The 24,109-nt window shown below is 41.4% G+C and overlaps 1 protein-coding gene and 1 long non-coding RNA gene across 21 annotated transcripts in view; one reads left to right on the plus strand and one right to left on the minus strand.

Annotated features, from left to right (window-relative positions):
* The window catches only part of MAP7 (microtubule associated protein 7), a 207,221-nt gene that overhangs the window by 163,153 nt on the left and 19,959 nt on the right, over positions 1 to 24,109 (minus strand). The gene's annotated exons all lie outside the window — the stretch shown is intronic.
* On the plus strand, positions 68 to 9,031 carry LOC122459361. Its single transcript, XR_006279991.1, has 2 exons — positions 68 to 199; positions 8,820 to 9,031. It is a non-coding gene; the product is annotated as an uncharacterized LOC122459361 (long non-coding RNA).

Here is a 24,109-nt window from a genome sequence, read left to right on the forward strand (position 1 = left end):
AGTGGGGATAGTGGGTGGGGGGTTCCCCTGGATGGGGAGACCTTGAGACTGAGGGGTTGCTGTCAGAGGGGCAGCACTCCAGACAAAAGGGCACCGGGTCCGGGAGGGACACAGGGGCCAGCGACAGGTGGATCACCAGAAGGCGCTCCGGAGGCTGATGAGCTAATTCCCAAGGACAACCAGCAGGAGGTGCCGCTGGGTGAGTCTGGCTCTATTACAATGGGGAATGAGGGGGGGGGTTGGATGGGTGTGGGAGTCCCAGTGGGGCTGGCAGGAGTGTGGATAGGGGTCGGGGCGGTCGAAGGGACAGAGCGGGGGGGTTGGACGGGTCAGGAGTTCTGAGGGGGGCAGTTAGGGGGTGGAAAGTGGGAGGGGGCAGATAGGGGGCAGGGGCTGGGGAGGCACAGCCTTCCCTACTTGGCCCTCCATGCAGTTGTGGAACCCTGATGTGGCCCTCAGGCCAAAATGTTTGCCCACCCCTGGACTAGATGATCACAATGGTCCCTTTTAGCCTTGGAATCTATGAATTTGTATCCATCTACTTTTAGACTGATAAGATGCTTCAGATATTTTAGTCAAGTGGAGAAAAGTGCTTGAGTTTTGGCATAATTCATGGCCACTAGCTCATTAAGGAATGAGAATCAATATAGTAAAGCCTTTTATAAAGAAAAATCTCACACACAGAAACAGGCAAATAAATACTTCAATTATTAACTGTGGTAGTAATCAACAACAACAGAGTAGCAGGTGTAGAGTAGATATTTGGCTCAACAGTCAGAATAGGTGCAACACTGAAACTCTTTCTAAAATGCCCCAAACAGCAAAACTATTTTAAGGCACAAGCAAAACTACACATTGTGAAACAACCTCATCAAAGGAGTTAAAACACATACGGGAAGATGAGTATCCAAAACTAACCAAACAACTTCTGAAATTGGTTTATTATTGGATTGCTCAGAAATAAAATACTCATGTGAGCCAGGAATGTCCTAATGCTCTTTGCAGTGAATAAAGGGTAGTAGATGGTTTCCTTAGCGTATGCATAGATGACATTTGTATAGTAGCTTTTTACTTAGGAGTAAGATGCAATGTTAGCCACATTAAAAGTTCCCAGTCCATTATCTTAATATTTCTCTCTGCCATTCATGATACATTGATTTCAAAGTATTTGTCTCAAACACATTTAATTTGAGAGCCAGGCTGCTGTTTAAACATTGTGACAGGATGCTCCACAGTCAAACTGTTGATATAGTCATATACCATCAATAACATGGAACAAACTAAGGGAATCTGGACCCAGTCCCTCAGAGAAATGCCACTGCATGTCTCAACTTCTGCTTTCTTCTATGGGCATACAAACAACTAAAAAGAGTTATATGGCAAAATCTCACTACTTCCTTAAGAGAGACAGTCCAGTTTATATTCTTATGGTGCGCTTACTTAAATGGCACATTTCAATAGAGTAACTGAAACTGTGGAGAAAAACAATTTGATTTATTTTTGAAAACCTAACTAATAGGACACAAAGTTGATATTTTTTCTTTAATAGGATGCTCCTTTATTTTATTCTTCCATCAAGAAAAGCAAATTCAATTCTCCTGAAAGGTCAGAGGGTGTGCGCCCTCAAAACTGAGGGTGCGTGCCCTCGCTTCATCCATAAAACAGACATTGCTTGTACTGCTGCTACTGTCCATGGTATCTTGCCAATGTGCCCCAGCCCATACCCGGAGGAGGAGAACTTAATGGGTTTTAGGAGTATCCTATTTAGGTATTCCTTTCTGTAATTTGCACACTGAGGTTCTAGCAAACTTTTCAGGAAGGATTTGTTTTAACCTACTGTATGTATTGGACACACCCACAGTGTGAAATAATAGTTTGTTTTTAAAGAGTCGAATTGCTTTTGAGAAGGGGCTGAAGATCACATCAAGGAATACAGACTCATTTATTAGTTCTCAAGTTAAGTTTAGGTATCCGATCTAAAGACCAATTAGTAAACCAGCCTCTTCAAGGGCATTTTAAAGTTCCAAACCAGAATGACTGGTTCATTCTTTCAAAGCGATTCTGTATGGCCACTTCCCCTGAAGTGCAAGTTACCACAGTAAGCCCAATAATTATTCATGTTGAAACACAATTCAATAGATAAAGTTAAAAAGCACTGAAGCAGAAGGGTAATGGATGCTTTCAATCTATTACAAAAAAAAATGCTCTAAGGTTAAATGCAGAACTCCAAATCCATCCTTCATTTGCTTCTCAAGAGTTACAATAGAGACAATTTTGACCCAGCCTTTGTATTGGATTTGAGCAAGACCTACCATGCATATTTGTACAGCAATCTAATTTTTGTAATTTGTATCGCTATAGTACAGTGCCTCTTCTTACGACCCAAAACTTGCAGTGCATAGTGGATTACAATTATGCAAAGCACTGACAGTAGCTCAGAAGGCAGTGTAATGAAACTTTTCAACTGCAACCTTTCCATAAGCTACCTTAAAATCTTAAATGCTAGTCAAACCATTGTCTTTGAAATACATTTATAACAGATTACACACCAAGTTTACATAAACTTTGTAAAAATAAATAAAAATCCTTCTGAAGAGGTTGCGAGAAGGTTTTGAAACCAGCTTCTCAAAGCGTCAGTGACCTGGAGTGCTCAAGTATTTAATATGCTGGCTTCTATGGGTACCACTGGATGCCTTTCCTACTTTGTTTATTTGGCTGAGAAAGTGACAAATCTGCAGTTGAATACCATGCTAGTTGCTACCAGTCTTGCTAGGTTTCTCCCACTCAGATGGAAAGTACTTGACTTTTTGATGGAAAACGAGCAGGATCTAGAGTAATTATCTACAGAAAATGAAATGTCACTGTACACACTGTGTACGTACTTGAGTTACAAAACAAACATGAAGCAAACAATTGCATTCTCCATTAACCATAACAACTGGCATACATGCCAACTTCCCTTTTTCAGGAACAATTCCTTTATTCATTTAAAATCTTCCTAGTTTGTTCCATTTGAAAAGAAAAACTGTCTCTATGCATTTCCCCCCCCCCCCAAATACCCAGTTTACAAATAGTAGCAGATATCTCTTAGACACCTTGCAATACACCTTTATTTCAACATGTAAAAATAATGGCTAGGTCTGCAACAGAAAAATCTATAAGGAGAATATTCTGCAGCATCAGAAGGCAAAGTGTGCCTTCCACTGTTCTACTTGAGTGCATAGCTAATTGTGCTGCATAGGATAGGAATGGAAGTACTGCACCAGAGGCAAGTTCCAACTTTCAAAAGCTTCTGGAAACAGCATGAGCAGAGTCATATCAGTTGACACATTGGCAAAAACAAAGCTATGCATTAGGGTATCCCTGGGCTCTGAAGAGAAACAACAGCCCAAAGAACTTATACAGCAGAAACATGTCTAATCAAAAGAGATTCAGCTTCCATTGTTTTTAAAAACCCTGTACCATCTATCCATGTGTACCACATTCTGGTATATATTATGATGTCTGGTGTGAATGGAACAGATTGTGGGAAGATTCTAACTGAATTGCAATCAGTATTTGCAACTTTCTGGGCTAATTGGGACAGGACAAAAGTGGTATTTACAACATACAGTAATGTGCCTACAGTATTCTGATATGTTTTAAAAGAAAATCAAACAGTTGCAAAGATTCTATGTGACAATGCATTAAAAGCCACTAACAGACTACTACACATAGATTAGGTCAAAAACAAAGTCCTTTTTACAGCATGAACATTTTGGAACCTATAGAATGTAAAAAAAAAAAAATTTTTTTTAATAGAGAGACCGTTCTCATGTTAAGTTCCTGAGTTCCAACTTCAGGATTCTCCCTACTACATAAACTTATTCACTACACTTGTTATCCCTGTCAGAGAATTTCTGAGAAACCCACATTGACTCTTGCACAATTTTTTTATTTTCTCTGGGCACTTGTAAGCTATTGTTCAGTGTCTTATTACCAAAAGCTGAACATAAAGATCTGTAATACTCTTGGTTTTCTCCTCTACCTTTCTTAAAAATAGTTCATGTTTCTCCTTTTCTAATCCTGTGGGATTTCACCTTCCCTGCATTAGTTCTCAAAAAACCAACAGCAATGGGTTTTTAATTCTGCCTCAATGTGTGTCCCCAAAAAAAGAGTCAGGGTAAACTTGATATTGTTACTTACTTCAAGCTGTGCTGATCTGAATATGTTCAAGTTGCTTACTGGTAGGTATTCTTTAACATGTCCTTTCCTGATTTTGCATTGTGACCTCTCTCTTTTTTTCCTCATTGCTTGATACTGCATTAATCCTTCTTCTGCTACCTTTTTCAGGAAAGACTGAAGCAAGCTAGCTGTCATGCTATCAGAGTCAATACCTAGCCACCACAGCATGTCACCTCCATCTTACTCAACTGTACCCTGTTCTGTTTGGATAATGACTTCACCCCTCATTAAGCGGTGGGGACAGTTATCTGACTTGTTGGAAAAGGTGTCTGCATCTTTAAGGGCTAGAGAGCCAGGGAGTGATTTTTGACTGCAGTGGTGGAGCAGGTCAGTGTGGGGATGTTGAGCCATCCTCCCTCAGATGACCAGAAGAGAGGGCGGGACTATACAGGTCCATGCTGATGCAGGAAAAATTTCTTTTACCCGGACTAGCACACTCCCACCCACAGAAATGGTGCAATACTGGATTTTGTCAAATCCACTGTGAGCACTGTACTAGCTGCTCCTTTCTCAAGGGGCTGGGAAGGAATTTTTTTCTTCACTGCCAGATTAGCCAAGGCAAAGTAGTGGGCAAGGGGGGTTCACCTTCCCCAAAGCAGGTTTGGTGGGGGGGACTTTGCTGGGGAGAACAAGAAACAGGAGTTAGGCTATGGTGTCGCAATTTATGTAAACGTCTGCTGCAGGTACTCTGTAGGGAAAGGACAGTGATCAGGTAAAATGGATTGGTAAAAGATACAAAGGAGGTTTTCTCTAAAGGAGAGGAAATGGTGGGGGGGAGGGGCGGAGAGAGGGAGTTCATATGACTGGAATGGCAGGGAGCCACCCTTTTCCTTCATAGTCCCTCTTTAACCCTCATTTACGGGGAGGGATGGTGAGGTCCCAGCACCAGGTTGGCTGGGGTCCAGGATGGGTAAGAGGGAGGGCTGATGGAAGGCCTCCAGTTATATATTAAAACAATTATGGAATTACCTGTGCTATACACTTATCTGCTGGGTACTCCCAGACATTTAAGAATAAAGTTCTCCTTCTGGCAGAGGTGGATAATGGAGGCTTGGTGGAAAATGCCATACCTATGGATTCAAGTCACATAACATTTTAGTCTGTGAAATGTAAGTAATACACTGAACGCAGAAAAATGGTGTAATGAAGAAAAAGCAGTGATCTAGATTCAGCTGCGTTTGTAGTGGGCTTTAGTGTCTTGTGTCCAAGGAACAAGAACCATTTGATTACTGGCTTTTTCTTGTAGGTACTAATTTAATTGCTTACTCAGACAAGCTAGGCCAAATTAATCTCCAGTGTAAACCCACTGAAATCAGTGGATACCCTCCAGATGGTAGGAGCGTGCTGCTCCATCTGGTCAAGTCTAGTTATTTTATTCATAAGCATTTCATTGATAGAAATTGTCTAACTTTCTACTGGCATTTAATGTAGTTATCCTTGAATTAAATTTTAGGGTCAGCATATTCTTTTCAAAACCTTAGATGATATTGTCTTCCAATGCCAGAGACCATGGAATAGCAATAATTTTTAAATATCTAATATATGCTGTCAACCACCATTGAAGAGAACTGCTGGCAATTAGAGGCATCTGATTTCTTAATTCCTAACTTCTCTGAACTATGTGCAGTAAGACCATGATAGGAGCTGTTTGTGGAGGTAATATGCACATGAATCACCTTAGTGAAACCACAGCTGAGGCCTGGATTCATGAGCCAAGTTAGAACTTTCTGTTCTTAAGTCAACAGAAACTAGAAGCATCATAGAAATGTAGTACTGGAAGGAACCTTGATAGAGCCTCTTGTCCAATCTGCCAAACTGAGGCAGAACTAAGTATAATCTAGACCATCCCTGACAGGTGTTTGTCAAACAGGTTCTTAAAAAAACTCCAATGACAGTGATTCCACAACCCCTCTTGGCAATTTATTCCAGTGCTCACTACCTTGATAGTTAGGAAGTCTTGTCTATCATAGCCCTTGCTGCGATTTAAGCCCATTACTACTTGTCCTGTGCAGTGATAAGGAGAATAAATCACTCTCCTCTTAACAACCGTCATGTAGTTGAAGACTGCTATCATGTCCCCTCTCAGTCTTCTCTTCTCCAGACTAATCCAACCCATTTTTTTTTCAAATCTTCCCTTATAGGTCATTTTTAAAATATTTTTTTAATTTTTGTTGCTCTCCTCTGGACTTTCTCCAAGTTGTCCACATCTTTCCCAATGTGTGGTGCCCAGAACTGGATACGACATTCCAACTAAGGCTTTATCAGTGCTGAGTAGAGTGGAAGAATTACTTCTCACATCTTGCTTACAGCATTCCTGCTAATACATCCCAGAATGTTTGCTTTTCTTGCAATAGTATTACAGTGGTGACTCATATTTAGATCTATAACCACCAGATTTTTTTCTACAGTACGCCTTCCTAGGCAGTCATTTCCCATTTTGTATGTGTGCAACTGATTGTTCCTTCCTAAATGGAGTACTTTGCATTTGTCCTCACTGAATTACATCCTATTTATTTCAGACCATTTCTCGTTTGTCAAGATCATTTTTAATTTAATCCTGTCCTGCAAAGTATTTGCACCACCTCCCAGCTTGGTATCATTTGCAAACTTCATAGGTGTATTGGGTATCTTCATAAATTTGGATAATGGCAGAAAATACATCATGAAGTTTTTGGCCTCCTTGTCAGGAACAAGGAGGAAAATGGTCAGCTTGTTCAAGGATCTTAATACCTTTTATGAGCCACTGAAGGGCTGTCATTGCACAGATACACTGAACTAAGAAAATCTGCAAGGACGGGGATAGTAAAAAGCAAATATATAGTGAAATACTCATCTTCAGTGAGCACCCAAGGGACCAGGAAAAAAGTCAGACTATATTTGTCCAAGAAACCTTGGATACTTTGAAAACCTCAGTTACACTAGCCATGTGAGACTTGAGTTTGGCTTGGTCCTCAGTCTCACTGTATCTCATAGGAATGAGGAGGAAGAGGAAAAATCATCATAGATGGTTGCTGGCCATTTTGTTTACTTAAACTGCAGAATAAGTGGGTGAAAAAGAACCCTGCTCTACAAAGTAAATAAGATATTGAGGAATGATTTCAGAAAAGACACAATAGGGTGGGGAACTATAAGTTCCTACTAAAAAGACATGGTGTGTTAGACTGTAGGTTTGCAGCATGGATTTACTGACAGTATATCACTCTGCAGCTGAATATTGCGGTCCTTTCTTTATTATGCAATTCTGCTGGCAGCTAAACACAGTGATAATGAAAAGAGAAGCATTCCTGCAAACTTTACTCTTCCTTCTGCTCCCTCCAGCAAAAGAAGACAGAGCAAGGAAAATATGCTATGTATTTTGCTAAAAGAAAAAAAGTGAATGAGCAAAAAGTAAAAATTGCACTATCCAGGGTGTTCCTGGAATGGACTGTATAACTAAAAAGATAGTATGACTATATTCTATATTTAACATATTTCAAATAAACTACTGGCAGTTACACCTCCAGAGGAAAAGAAAGAGACACAAGCAAGTCAGATAATTGGTTTTCCAGTAGCCTCTTTACTGTTTTGCTGCAATAGCATCCAACATCACTTTAACACAAGTGTCAAGTTTAGTTCTAATTTCTATGCAAGGTAAGAGATGTCCATTTCAAACTCTCCACAAATAGTCTAGGAAGTTAAAGGTGCATATTGGAGTGTCCAACTGGGCAGGGCTTCCCATGTATAAACAGATATTGTGTTTACAGAACTGTATATTATAAAAAGATATGTATAGACTACAAGCACACATCTACCCCAGGATTCAGATAAGATTCACAAATAGTGTATTAGAGGCTTATGTAATCAGTACGCACAAGCGGTCTGTGCACAACTGTTGTAAAAACTAGTAATTTATAATTAAATCCATCTTGGTATTATGCTGTTTAGGTACAACTTGAATAATGAATTATAATCATAACATACTGTCCTAACTTCAGTAGCAGAACTTTTATCACTGAAAAATCAAACAGAAAACAACGATATAATACACTTGTAAAAGAGAGGCAAATAGACCCAGTATCTATTTATGGAGCTATGCATAAGGTGCATTACTTTTCCACACGTCAACAGCAGGTAACTGGATAAACCTGCATTTCCAAAAACTCTCTGGCAAGCTTCCTGAAGCAAGAGACAGTAGCTTTCTATGTTGAATTACATCAGTGTGAATGAAGTTCTCCCAGCCGTTCCACAATAAAGCCTGCTTTTTCAGGGGAGTTATAGTTAAACGGAAAGATATTCTTCTGAAACTTGGCAATGCAAAATGCAGCCTGCAAGCATGCTTAATATGCTTGAAGGTGTTGGGAGAGTTCTAAAGGGGGAGAAGATGGGGGAATTTAGACCTCAGCCGATTAGATGCAACAGTTATAACTACTGGTACTGGTTTTGGCTGTCACATTCCTAGCAAACAGGCTGAAACATTAATCAGCACTCAAAAGTCATATACACTTCTGCAAACTTCTGTTGCTCTGCTCCCTCCCTTAACAGACAATGGGAAATTTTTCTGCTGGTGGTATTTTAAAAATGTTAATTAGGTCTAATGCTAATCTTTATTTCATCAGACTATCCACACTCTCAAACCTCAGAGCCCTGGAAGCATAGAGGTGAGTGGGGTTTTTTTATTTTTGGCCAATTACCTCCCCTTATTTCAGTATTAATTTAATATGCATTGTGCCTCCCGCTCTCTGAACATGTTGAAGTCCAGCTAGGAGTTTCTCATAATCTTCTATGCTTTGTATTTTTTACTTACAAACAGTTTAGAGATAACAGACTTCATCAAATTGGTTGTCCACTTCCTCCTTCAAGAGGCATGTAAGCCTGTTTAATAACACAGGCCTCAAATACACATGCCCAAAAATGCCCTGCCAATTAACTATTTTCCACTTTGAACAACTGCCATTCACTATAATTATTATTTAACCATCTTTAAATTCAGTTCTGCCCCTGTGGTTGTAGATTTTTCCTTAATAATCTTAATAGAAGATAAAGCAGGGGCAGACACAGAGAGGAAGTAACAGTTTCCCATAAAGTCCCATGGTTGCCCTCAAATCCATTATGCCTTCCAAAGGAAAATTGCTGCTTTCCCTGCAGCCTAGCCGTGTGTTCATTAGCACTTGAGAGGTGGCAGGGTTCCTTTTAATTAACTTTTACTTACAAAAACTGAATTAGTAGCTATTTTGCAGATGTCAGTTTCCCCCAATGGTGAGGCAGAACAAAAGAGGGAAAGGGTAGCATTAAAATTTGAAACAAATTCAGTATTTTTGTTTACCAATTCCATGAAGACAACTGACCAATAGTTTTCAACTCATTTATCACATTTGCAGAATGGAGGTTCATGCTGTTCAATGTATAAGGAGGCTTGAACACCACTGATATTAGTTGAAGAAATTTGTTTGCGCTGAATAAAAGGGAGGAACCAAAGCTCTACCCTGAAGTTTTGTCAAGAGGTTTCCCGGCTAGATTTTTATTTTATAGAGAATCTTATCGAATCATCATTCCATTGAAGCAGTAGAGGGCATTATTGTGGCCTAAAATAACTGATTTCAGAGTAGCAGCCGTGTTAGTCTGTATTCACAAAAAGACAAGGAGTACTTGTGGCACCTTAGAGACTAACATTTATTAGAGCATAAGCTTTCGTGAGCTACAGCTCACTTCATCGGATGCATCCGATGAAGTGAGCTGTAGCTCACGAAAGCTTATGCTCTAATAAATTTGTTAGTCTCTAAGGTGCCACAAGTACTCCTTGTCTTTTTGTAAAATGAGTAATTATACCTAATATGTGCATAAATTGAGGCAGCTACAGGTCTGTGCCAGCACTGACATGACAGTGTAGAGTTCTGCAGATGTGGCCTGGACTCCCTAACTAGCTGCAATAATTTCTTTCTTCTGAATCAGAGAGTTTGATGATCTGGCCACCCTGCAATGAACTCTGTACATGTGGGGCACAGTCACATGAGCCCTGGCTTAGTCCAACCAAATCATGAGTTGGCTGTTTACAAGTAGCTGTAAAGCTATAATCATTGGTGTGCCTCTTCAAAACAAATACTACATAAAGAAAATACAAACTTCCTACATACTACTTTATAAAACTTTGCATGGACTTTAAGAGTGTTTAATTTACACCTACTGTGCACTGGATTGCTTCATAAATCCATATTAATAATTCATTCAGATGTTCAATTGCTGCATAACCAAACCTGTAAAATGATGAGTTCACATGGTAAAGAGAGCAAGGACTTATGAACTGCAGTTTAATTAGAATTTCCATTGAAGAACTGCTAAAAATGCCTGTTCTTTGAATGATTAATTATCTGCCCTCTGAGGTATGTCTATACTGTAATCAGGGGTGTGACTGTAACAAGTGTAGATATTCCGGAGATAGCTTTAATCTAGCTAGCTCAGGTACCAACAATGGGAAGCCCACAGGAGCACAGCCTTCAGCATGGGAGAGATAGCTGCCAAATATACTCCAGATTCCAGGTGGGTTTATACAGCTTGTGGTGAAGTCTACATTGCCACAGCTGTAATCACATCCTGCTGTGGCGTAAACATACATACACTGAGTGATGAAATGTGGACACTTGAGTCTTAGAAACCTTTAATTTCATTTCTGACCTTTAATTAGTAAAAGAGCAATGAAAACACAGCCCATGGTCTCTCTCATCTTTCACATACAGGTTTGTCTCAGACACTGCCGAGAACCACATGCTGGGAACCAACTCGATCCAAGTGGAAGGCTGCTTGGATTATAGCAGATTATTGCATGCTTGGAACTTTAGCAGACTGTGGGATATGCCTTCACACTGAATGGGCAGCTGCAATTTGCTCCATTTTATGAAAAATAGGTATGGCACTCATTCTCCTGGCAAACTGCTACTGTGGTCTTCAGTTGGGGAAAGTTTGGATTGCCCTGAACTAAAGAGTTATTATTCAGAATTGCAGGTATTCTCCCTTAGATGTGTGAGAATGTCATGAATAACCATTCCTGGGTTCCTTTTACTTAGAACTCTTAATTCATAAATACCAGAAAAACAAGTTATGTTAAAATGTGAGGTGGAGATCATATTTAAAAATAAAAAGGTACAAAAGGGACTTTGTGGATAGCTGAGTAAGCAGTGTATGTATAGGTGTGTTAAGGTGGAATGAAGAATGACTTTATTGCATAGATCCTCCTGGCTTACAAGAAGAATAGGGCCCCATAATTATCTTCTCTCAATCAGAGGTAAAATTGAGTGGAGACTGGCACTCCTCAAATAATCCCATCAAGTTCTAGACAATTTTTTTTTAAGTTTGCAGTCTTCCAGTTGTGAAGATAGCCTGAATGTAAAGCGATGCAGCGCTTCCTGAGTGAGTCTGCAAACAAGAACAATAGTTCTGAGGCCCCGACACCACTACAGATATAACCATGTCAGGAAACCCAGTTACAATATACTCTCATTTCGTAAAACTTTGCCTAGTTATGGAACACAGTTAAAGTCCTGTCTACACCACAAAACTGTGTTATAACTGGGCTTTCTGACATGGTTGTATTGTAGTGCAGACAAGCTCTAAGAGATTCAAACTACCCCTATTTATCTCAATGGGGTGTTGACTCTGGAACCTACTGCAGTGAATTTCAGTGTCAATATTGTCAGGTATTTCACTGCTGATCAGTTTACAAAAACACCAGTTACTCTGAAAGTGAAGACAGTTTGGGATGTAGACTACAATACCCACCACTCATCTGATTCTTACTGCGAAATACAGATCTCAAACAAGCGACATAAGAAAATAGTGTAGAAAGACCTTAAAGTCACTTGGGAGCCATTTCTATAGCAGAAATGCTTTTTCTATAGTATTAATTACCTAATTTAGAATTTCTAAAGAAAATAATTTAAAACAACAAAAGATTACAAAAGTGATCCACAGGGCAGACTCTCTAGATCACCAACAAAGTCCTGAGGCATTCAGTCTTGCAATAAGTGCTGATATCATACCTTAAAAAAAACTTGCTTTCTTGAAAGTGAAGTTTATTAAATCAAGTTCACACCTTTTTGAAATTTACATAGGCAAGGTCATTCACTCTTAGGCAAGATTTCCCATCTTCTACAAGCACATTGGTCCTACTATGTTCTTAAAGGGACAGCTCCCATTAACCAAGATACAAATGATAAAAATACAACAATAAAACTAATATTGAAACATCCAAATTCACTTCTAAATTCAATGCTTTGCAATATAAAATCATTTCAGTAATTACAATTATTCCAAATCCTCACACTAACTGAAGAGTGGGTCGTACAGATACATATGTATTAAAATAAAATAAAAAAACCCTTAAAACTAAGTTAAAAGAACATCAGTGTTGCAAAGTAAAGCACTCAAATGTTAAAAAAAAATGCCCAAAGTAAGGTGCCTGTCAAACTTCAATTCTGCCCCCTTACTTTATGACACACTAATTATATGATCACATACTATTTTTCCACACATGGGTAATCAGAAGAGTTTGAACCCAGGGCCTTCAGATCAACAGCACAGAACTCTTCCACTTGAGGTAAAAAACTAAGGCTATGTCTAAACTACAGAGCCTATGCCAACATATTCCCCTAGTGTAGATTCAGCATATGCCAACAGGAGGAGTTTTTCTGCCAGTGCAGGAGCACAGTCTTCCCCAAACATGTTAGACATGCTGTCAAAAGCCTTTCTCCTGGCATAACTACATCTACAGTGTGGATTTTGTCAACATAGCTGTGTTTCCAGATGGTGTGGGTTTTTTTCACACCCCTGACCAACATAGCGACAAGTATAAATTTTAAGCATAGACTAGGCTTAATATGTAACAGCAGCAGGCTGTTAGAACCTATGTGAAGCAGCCTCTAGATAGAGGACACAATACACACTTGGACAGTGGATTACACAATTATTCATTAGATAGCACTACACTGGTTACCAGGTGCCCTTAGATTCTCTTCCTAGTTGTGAGCAGTGTGATATAGGGGATGGATCAGTGATTTCAGACAGGATAGCCAAGTACATAGATTTAGTACATTCACTCTGAAAGCCAGAGTGGATTTGACTCGGTCCATTGTACTAAAGAACTGTGTTATATGCCCAGCTATGCCTGAAGTGACCTTGTGCAACCTCTTTGTTTTTATTTTACAAATAAGGTAACTTAGGAATTGTCATACTGGATCAGACCAGTGGTTTCCACTACACTCTCTCACATAGTGGCCAGTACCAGCTGCTTCAGAGGAAGAAACTCTGCAGGGTCGGCAGTTTTGAAATAGCTTTTTCCAAGAGCAAGCTTCCTCCTACCCCCAAATAGCTGGAGGTTGTTTATGCCTGAAAGTTTTAGGCCCCATATCTCCAATAATTCTTGGATTTTTGTTTAAATGTTTAGTAATAAAACAATGGACGTTTTTGGCTTCATTGGGTAGGGAAACAAGTCCTTGGTCAGTAACAAAAATGGTGAATTGCACAAATATAACGGCACACAGTAGAAGATGAAAGCCCAGAAACCTTGGTCTTCTGAATCCCAGCTCAATGCACCTTCCCTGTAGGCCAAAGGATATTCTATGGGTAATTATTTGAGTTAATCCCTTCCCCTCATTTTCCCCTTTGTCTGAATAAACAGATTAAAAACTGACAGGTATTAAAATCTAATTGTAAATGGGGAATCATCGAGTGGTTTCAGAGGGGTAGCTGTGTTAGTCTGTATCAGCAAAAAGAACAAGGAGTACTTGTGGCTCCTTAGGGATTAACAAATGTATTTGGGCATAAGCTTTCGTGGGCTAAAACCCACTTCATCAGATGCATGGAATGGAAAATACAAAAGGAAGATTATATAAGAAAGCTTATACACACACACACAAAAAGATGGGGGGTTGCCATACCAATTCTAACTAGACAAATCAATTTAGGTGGGCTATTATCAGCAGGAGAAAAAAAAAAACTTTTGTAGTGATAATCAGGGTGGCCAATTTCTTGACAAGAAGGTGTGAGTAACAGTAGGGGGAAAAATTAGCAATGGGAAATAATTTTTAGTTTGTGTAATGACCCATCCACTCCCAGTCTTTTTTCAAGCCTAATTTGATGGTGTCCAGTTTGCACATTCATTCCAGTTCTAATTCCAGTTCTGAGTGGGTGTATTACTAATCTCACAGGGACTGGTTCCTAGCCCTATCCTATTACACATTTTTATCAATGACATGGAAGAAAATTTTAGCATTAACGGTTTTATGTTTGCAATGACACAAAGAATGGAGATGTGGTAAATAATGAGGACGACAGGTAACTGATAACAGAACAATCTGGATCATTTGGTAAGATGAGCACAAGCAAACAGTATGCCTTTTAATATGAATGAAGTAAATTTATACCCTATAGAAACAAAGAATGTAGTCCATACTTACATGATGGGGGTTTCTATTCTGGGAAGCAGTGACTCTGAAAAAGACTTTGGGGTCATAGTGGATAATCATAGAATCATACAACAGGAAAGGACACAGAGAGGTCATCTAGTCCAGTTCCCTGCACTCAAAGCAGGACTTAGTATTATCTAGACCAGTGCTTCTCAAGCTATCTGATGTGGGGGATCGGTAATTTTTTTTTTCCAACGTGCATGCAGACTGGCAGCTGATGGCTCGTGGACTGGCACCAGTCCGCGGACCACCACTTTGAGTAGCACTGATCTAGACCATCCTGACAGCTGTTTGTCCATCCTGTTCTTAAAAATCTCCAGTGATGGAAATTCCACAACCTCCCTAGGCAATTTATTCCAGGGTTTAACCACTGATAGTTAGCAAAAACTTCCTAATGTCCAACCTAAACTGTCCTTGTTGCAATTTAAGTCCATTGCTTCTTGTCCTATCCTCAGAGGTTAAGAACATGTTTTTCTCCCTCCTTCTTGTAACAACCTTTTATGTACTTGAAAACGGTTACATCTCCCCTCAGTCTTCTCTTCTCCAGACTAAACAAACCCAATTTTTTCCAATCTTCCCTCATAGGTCATGTTTTCTAGACCTTTAATAATTTTTGTTGCTCTTCTCTGGATTTTCTCCAATTTGTCCACAACTTTCCTGAAATGTGGCACCCAGAACTGGACACATTACTGCAGTTGAGGCCTAATCAGTGCGGAGTAGAGTGGAAGAATTACTTCTTGTGTCTTGCTTACAATTCTTCTGCTAATAAATCCCAGAATGATGTTTAGTTTTTTTGCAACAGCATTACATTGACTCCTCATATTTAGCTTGTGATCCACTATGACCCCCAGATCCCTTTCCGCAGTACTCCTTCCAAGACAGTCATTTCCCATTTTTTGTGTGTACCAGTTGAACATGACCTCCCCGTAGGACACTGTCATCAAAAGGGCTAATGCAATCCTTGGATGCATAAACAGGGGAATCTGGAGTAGGAGTAGAGAGATAATTTTACCTCTGTATTTGGCACTGGTGCAACTGCTGAAGGAACACTGCATCCAGTTCTGGTGGCCACAGTTCCAGAAGGATGCTTATAAATTGGAGAGGTTTCAGAAAGGAGCCATAAGAACAATTAAAGTTTAGAAAACATGCCTTATAGTGATAGACTCAAGAAGCTCAATCTATTTAGTTTAACAAAGAGAAGGTTAAGGAGTGACATGATTATAGTCTGTAAATACCTACATAGGGAACAATATTTAATAATAGGTTCTTCAGTCTAGCAGAGAAAGGTATAACACGATCCAATGCCTGGAAGTTGAAGCTAGAGAAACTGGAAATAAAGCACAAAGAAGCCACCATAACCATCACTAGCAATTTTAAAATCAAGATTGGATGTTTTTCTAAAAGATAAATTCTAATTCAAACAGGAATTATTTTGGGGAAGTTCTATGGCCTGTGTTATACAGGAAGTCAGAGAAGATTATCACAATGGTCTCTTCTGGCCTTTGGATATATGAATCCATGGAAGTGGGGGTAGCAGGGCTACCAAATGTGCGAGTGCCAGGCAATGTATTATAACCTTTGGTAAACCAGCCAAGTGCCTTGGCATTTGAGAGTTGTTTGATGGCCTATGTGAAATGAGTCCAAAGTCTCAGACCAGTGGCCTTAGATCATATTCCAAAAATCACCATTGCATACAGCACCACTGTTAGAAGTTGCAGTAACATTCAAGGTCTCAGTCAGCATGAAGTCTGAACTGTCACCACATGTTCAGGTGAAGCACATTGACTCAGCAGTGAGGGATAAGCTCACATTTCCAGACCCCACGCTATATCTCTTCTGTGGATATTAGATTTCACTTTCCAGGACTATCAGTTTGGCACTTTCAACGGCGTTAAACTCCCTTCTCTTTCAAACTGTCCCACCTTCCCCAAACCAGTTGATACATGTGCATGTGCACACGCACACACAAAAACCCAATAAGAAAAGGAGTACCCGTGGCACCTTAGAGACTAACAAATTTATTAGAGCATAAGCTTTCGTGAGCTACAGCTCACTTCATCGGATGCATTTGGTGGAAAAAGCAGAGGAGAGATTTATATACACACACACAGAGAACATGAAACAATGGGTTTATCATACACACTGTAAGGAGAGTGATCACTTAAGATAAGCCATCACCAGCAGCGGGGGGGGGGGGGGGAGGGGGAGGAGGAAAACCTTTCATGGTGACAAGCAAGGTAGGCTAATTCCAGCAGTTAACAAGAATATCAGAGGAACAGTGGGGGGGGGGGGGGGTGGGGGGGGTGGGGGGGGTGGGAGGGAGAAATACCATGGGGAAATAGTTTTACTTTGTGTAATGACTCATCCATTCCCAGTCTCTATTCAAGCCTAAGTTAATTGTATCCAGTTTGCAAATTAATTCCAATTCAGCAGTCTCTCGTTGGAGTCTGTTTTTGAAGCTTTTTTGTTGAAGGATAGCCACTCTTAGGTCTGTGATCGAGTGACCAGAGAGAAATCCTGGACGCCCCATCATCTCAGGCATTGGCACCCTGACAGCAGGATTGTCTGGCTATGTAGACTCCCTCTTCAGGCCCTTCGCTACCAGCACTCCCAGCTATCTTCGAGACACCACTGACTTCCTGAGGAAACTACAGTCCATTCGTGATCTTCCTAAAAACACCATCCTAGCCACTATGGATGTAGAAGCCCTCTACACCAACATTCCACACAAAGATGGACTACAAGCAGTCAGGAACAGTATCCCCGATACTGTCACGGCTAACCTGATGGCTGAACTTTGACTTTGTCCTGACCCATAACTATTTCACATTTGGTGACAATGTATACCTTCAAATCAGCGGCACTGCGATGGGTACCCGCATGGCCCCACAGTATGCCAACATTTTTATGGCGGACTTAGAACAACGCTTCCTCAGCTCTCGTCCCCTAATGCCCCTACTCTATTTGCACTACATTGATGACATCATCATCTGGACCCATGGAAAAGAAGCCCTTGAGGAATTCCACCATGATTTCAACAATTTCCATCCCACCATCAACCTCAGCCTGGACCAGTCCACACAAGAGATCCACTTCCTGGACACTACGGTGCTAATAAGCGATGGTCACATAAACACCACCCTATATCGGAAACCTACTGACCGCTATTCCTACCTACATGCCTCTAGCTTTCATCCAGATCATACCACTCGATCCATTGTCTACAGCCAAGCACTACGATATAACCGCATTTGCTCCAACCCCTCAGACAGAGACAAACACCTACAAGATCTCTATCATGCATTCCTACAACTACAATACCCACCTGCTGAAGTGAAGAAACCGATTGACAGAGCCAGAAGAGTACCCAGAAGTCACCTACTACAGGACAGGCCCAACAAAGAAAACAACAGAACGCCACTAGCCATCACCTTCAGCCCCCAACTAAAGCCTCTCCAACGCATCATCAAGGATCTACAGCCTATCCTGAAGGACGACCCATCACTCTCACAGATCTTGGGAGACAGGCCAGTCCTTGCTTACAGACAGCCCCCCAATCTGAAGCAAATACTCACCAGCAACCACACACCACACAACAGAACCACTAACCCAGGAACCTATCCTTGCAACAAAGCCCGTTGCCAACTCTGTCCACATATCTATTCAGGGGATACCATCATAGGGCCTAATCACATCAGCCACACTATCAGAGGCTCGTTCACCTGCGCATCTACCAATGTGATATATGCCATCATGTGCCAGCAATGCCCCTCTGCCATGTACATTGGCCAAACTGGACAGTCTCTAGGTAAAAGAATGAATGGACACAAATCTGACGTCAAGAATTATAACATTCAAAAACCAGTTGGAGAACACTTCAATCTCTCTGGTCACTCGATCACAGACCTAAGAGTGGCTATCCTTCAACAAAAAAGCTTCAAAAACAGACTCCAACGAGAGACTGCTGAATTGGAATTAATTTGCAAACTGGATACAATTAACTTAGGCTTGAATAGAGACTGGGAATGGATGAGTCATTACACAAAGTAAAACTATTTCCCCATGGTATTTCTCCCTCCCCCTCTCCCCCCTCCCCCCCGCACTGTTCCTCTGATATTCTTGTTAACTGCTGGAATTAGCCTACCTTGCTTGTCACCATGAAAGGTTTTCCTCCTTTCCCCCCCCTGCTGCTGGTGATGGCTTATCTTAAGTGATCACTCTCCTTACAGTGTGTATGATAAACCCATTGTTTCATGTTCTCTGTGTGTGTGTATATAAATCTCTCCTCTGCTTTTTCCACCAAATGCATCCGATGAAGTGAGCTGTAGCTCACGAAAGCTTATGCTCTAATAAATTTGTTAGTCTCTAAGGTGCCACGGGTACTCCTTTTCTTTTTGCGAATACAGACTAACACGGCTGCTACTTAAAAACCCAATGAAATTAAACGTTAGACCACTGTCAAAATTTCACAACTAACAAATTCCTCCCTTTCCCTAACATCTGTAGAAAAATTAGACTAAAAGTATAAGCAACTGTATTACTAAAGGAAATCTACCTGACCGCTCTGGATGAATAAAATAAAGCCTGCAGCTGAAACACAAACATTACATAGCAACAATACCATCTAGGCACCAGATGCAAAAATCTTTCTGTGATCATCAGAGACATCGCTGTCATGCACCAAAGGGAAAAAATGACCCTTTTCTTGTTTTGTTTTCAAGACAACTGAGAGACTCAGTGTTATTGTTTAGAGACCTAAAGCACATTTGACTGGCCTTGGAATGAGCAGCTCTACTCACTCAGCATATTAAAAGGTACCTTCCCTTAATTTCATCAAGCAGGTGAAGGAGGATTTCACTGTTAGTTTAATGGAGACGTATTTTCATTCGTTTACCATAAGCATTTCAAAATTATAGGGTGGATGTTTGGATGATCACTTATTCCAGTTTATGGCCCAAGGCCACTGACATATGTTTCTGGCATGGATACATGTGCCAAATATATGGATGTAACTTTGTAGGTGGTTCCAACATTACCATTGTTCAAAAGGCAACATCATATCAGCTACAGCACTTAAAAGGTGTTATTAGGTCTGACACTGCTTTTTTTTGTTCAAATATTTTATTAAATTGAAGTCATGAAAAGGATGGTCACATATGTAGACAGTGTAAAGTGGAGAAAGAGGGAATATGACCAGGTGAACAAGGGTGTGTGTGTGTGGCTTTCCAGACATACTTGTTATACATGTAGGGTTGCCAAGAGTCCAGTTTTCAGCCAGAAGGCCCAGTCAAAAAGTGACCCTGGTGGCTCCGGTCAGCACAGCTGACTGGGCCATTAAAAGTCTGGTTGGCCAGAGTGGCTGGCTCCGTGCGGGTGGCATGTCCCTCAGGCTCCTAGGCACAAAGGCTGCCAGGGGCGCTCTGCACACTGCCCCTGCCCAGGCACCACCCTGAGCACCAGCTCTGCAGCTCCCATTGGCAGGGAACCATGGCTAATAGGAGCTGCGGGTGTGGTGCCTGCGGGCAGGGGCAGGGCACAGAGGCCCCAGCCCCTCCGCCTAGGAGCTGGAGGGATATGCTGGCCACTTCTGGGAGCTGGTTGAGATAAGCACCGCCTGGAGCCTGCACTGCCCCCGCTTGACCCAGCCCTGAGCCCCCTCCTGAACCCCAAACTCCTCATCTCCGGCCCCACCCCGGAGTCCACACCTCCAGCCGGAACCCTCACCCCCCATCCCAACCCCCTGCCCCATCCTAGTGAAAATGAGCGAGTGAGCAAGGGTTGGGGAGATGGAGGGATGGGGGAGGGAGTGAGCGGTGTCAGGGCCTCGGAGAAGGGGCAGGGTGTTTAGTTTTCTGCAATTAGAAAGTTGGCAAGCCTACAAGACATGCAGAAGCTTGGTGGTTTAGGGGAATTATAAACTATAACTGAATAGTTATGTGCCCATTTTATCTGGTTTCTTTGAAGATACTGTTGGAGCCTAAGCAGCACTGCTGGAAAGCTGATTGATAATCAGTACAAAAAACTTGATTAGACAGACTTCTATAAGCCCTTCAGATCTGTAAATTCTTCTGAAAGGAGTTTATTTATCCAGTAAGCCCCCAGTATGCTATCAGTAGCTTTCCTCTTTCTTGGCATTAATAAGCAAATGAAACAGGCAATTCACCACACTTAAAAAAAGGTGTATTATTATTTGTATTGGGGTAGTGCCTAGGAGCCGCAGTCATGGAGCAGGACCCCATCATGCAAGGTGCTGTACAAGCACAGAGCAAGAAGACAGTTCACGCCCAAAGAGCATACAATCTCAGGCTTTATCTACACTCGTGGTGGTGTGTAGGGTATGTATACCTACACACTGCAGTGGAAGGCTCTGCCAGTGGGACACTACACTGCTTAAAATAGCAGTGTAGACATGGGAGGCACCACTTGGGGCGGATAGCACTGTATAGGGTATACAGGGTTCAGGTGTATGTCTACTCAACTCCCCTGAGCAGAGCCTCCCCAACTAAACTGCTATTTATACAAAATTGTGGTAGCTGGGCATTGTCAGTACTCAATATGTCACAGTAAGTACGTATACATTGTGTGCCTGATACAAATGCCACACAATACACATTTATTAGAGGTATGGATTCCTGGATTAAGCAACCTTCTCTGAACTCTAGCTGAAAGGATGCATCTTCAGGACATCATAACCTACTCACTTAAATGTTTCAGAAGTAAAACAAATAATAAAAAACTAGTGAATCCAGACATTACGACAATCAGACCTTCCAGCAAAAATACTATTTCTGAAATAAAAGTAACACAATTGTTGTTGTAACTTAAAACCCTTTCAGGGCTTGCATTCTATCCAAAGGAATGGCTGGGCAATTTGGCAATTTAAGTACTAAATTAAAAGCAATGTCAAAAGGGATGCTTCAGGGGGCATACAGGAGCCACCTTGCTTAATGTTCACCATTTTCTAAGGCTACTTAGAATGAAGACACAACGGTTCCATACTTAGCAGAAAGAAGAAACAGTGGTTCCAGTTTAAGATTCATTTTCGATATGTGCTGATCCCAGTAGGAAGCTGACACCAATTCAAGTTCAAACTTCACCTTAAAGCAAATAGTGGCTAAGATTTATCACCTGAGAAACTCCTAGCTAATACAAAATTGTGATTAGCTTCACAGAACCTGGATACCAGGGCCACTACAACAAAAGAGCATTGCAAACTCTTTGTTCAGATATAGTGTTTAAGAACCAACATCTCTGTAAAAGCAAGACTATTATATATTCAGTTCACCTTTAATTCTTATATTGCGTTTGTATACATTTTAGCTCAAACTGAAAATCCAGCGTTTAAAATAAGTAGTACTTCCCCTGGTTAAACATGCATTTCAGTTCACTTAGGTTTTGTTTATATATCTTACTAGAACTAGCTTTGTTTAACTAATGGCCTGGACACAAATACAGAAAACTTCAGACAAAAGAAACAGTCAAAGTCCACCGGAAGGAAAGAAACAACAAAGAAGGAAAAGCCGTGTCTGAATGGTTCTGGGTGATAGGAGAATTTTATGTCAGGAAGTAAGACTGTGAAAAAACACAACATTCAGGGCTTCCAAGGAGCATATTATAGTAGCTGGATCATTAACTAGTCATTAAAAACATCAACAATAAATAGACTAAAGAAAGGGGGAAAAAATCTTGACTGGCAAGAAATTGCAGAAGATAATCCAGCCAAGGTCACTGCAGTCTTCAGAAACACAGAAATAGCATGTGCGAGTCACAGAAAATTCTCAGTGAGGGACCAGAGGACAGAACCCATTTTTCTCATCCTTCTAACCAGCAATTAGATAGCTGACAGTGTGCGAAGGGCAGAGAAAAGTATTAGCTAACACTATAACCCATCAGTCAATCACTGCCACCTTCTTTTTCTCCTAAGAGAGAGATTCCTACATGTATTTCTAGAGGATGAGGGCATTAAAAGGTAAATTTAATAAATGGATTCAGATTAAATGAAATATAAGAATAGAAACATCAGACTGGATGGACTTTGCATGTTTCCAACATACTTTAGATTTTAAAAATTGCATGCTCAACATTTTCAGTGTGGCTTTCAGCAAACTCAAGGTCTATCAGACCTCTTTTCAAATTACAATAAGTAAGGGCACTCAAGGACACCAGTGAAAGGAACAGTTACCTTTGAAGTCAACCCACTGAAACCCTAACAGAGAAAAGCTGTTTCATATTCTCCATTAAACATTTCTTCTTTCCAAGATGGTAGTAACAATTACCATACAAGATCATATTCTAAACAAATCTAAATATTACTGAGAAGTCCTGAATGGTACACAAAAGTATTTTAAAAATATATAATATTACAAAACCCTTATTTACCTTGCTGAGTTTTTAAATGCATTGCTTCCTTAAAAACTCAGGGCCATGAGTAGGGTTGCCAACTTTCTAATCGCACAAAACCGAACACCCTAGCCTCGACCATTCCCTGAGGCCCTGTCCCCTTCCCTGTCCCTTCTCTGAGGGCCCCCCACTCACTACATTCCCCCTCCCTCAGTGGCTCGCTCTCCCCTACCCTCACTCACTTTCACTGGGCTGGGGGTGCAGGCTCTGGGGTAGGGCCAGGGATGAGGGGTTCAGGGTGTGGGAAGGGACTCTGGACTGGGGCAGGAGGTTGGGAAGCAGGGTGGGTGAGTGCTCTGGGATGGGGCCTGGAATGAGGGGTTTGGGGTGCAGGAGGCGGCTCTGGGTTTTGTGGGGGCTCAGGGCTGGGGCAGGGGATTGGGACATGGACTTGTCTCTGGCAGCCCTCAGTCAGTGGCATGGGGGGGTGCTAAGGCAGGCTTCCTGCCTGTCCTGGCACTGAGGACTGCGCTGAGCCCTGGAAGCGGCCAGCAGCAGATCCGGCTCCTAGGCGGCTCTGTGCGCTGCTCTCAACTGCAGGCACCCCACCCCCCCTCAAGCAGAGCCAATGCTCAGGATGGGGGCAGCGCACAGAGCCCCGTGGCCCCCTTGCCTAGGAACCAGACCTGCTGGCCGCTTCCAGGGTGCAGCGCGGTGTCAGAACAGGTAGAGACTAGACTGCCTTAGCCAGGCAGCACCACCAACTGGACTTTTAACAGCTCCGTTGGCGGTGCTCACTGGAGCTGCCAGGGTCCCTTTTTGACTAGGTATTCAGTCAAAAACTAAACACCTGTTCACCCTATCCATGAATGACCTCCTGAGTTGGGAAGTGCTGTACAAGAGATCTCCACCACTGATTATAGAAATTAGAGATGGAAAAAGCCTATTAGATTATTTTGCCCATCTCCAATTAAGACGATGACATTGACCTGCTATGCACTGCAAAAATATATCAGCAGGTGCACAAGCATGCTGAGCACATAGCTGATGAAACAGGGAGGGAACTGGGATTAAGCTGCACTAAGAATGGTGATAGAGAATTAATGGGTAAC

Source organism: Dermochelys coriacea, chromosome 3 (genome assembly GCF_009764565.3).
Source record: "Dermochelys coriacea isolate rDerCor1 chromosome 3, rDerCor1.pri.v4, whole genome shotgun sequence".
Lineage (NCBI taxonomy): Eukaryota > Metazoa > Chordata > Testudines > Dermochelyidae > Dermochelys > Dermochelys coriacea.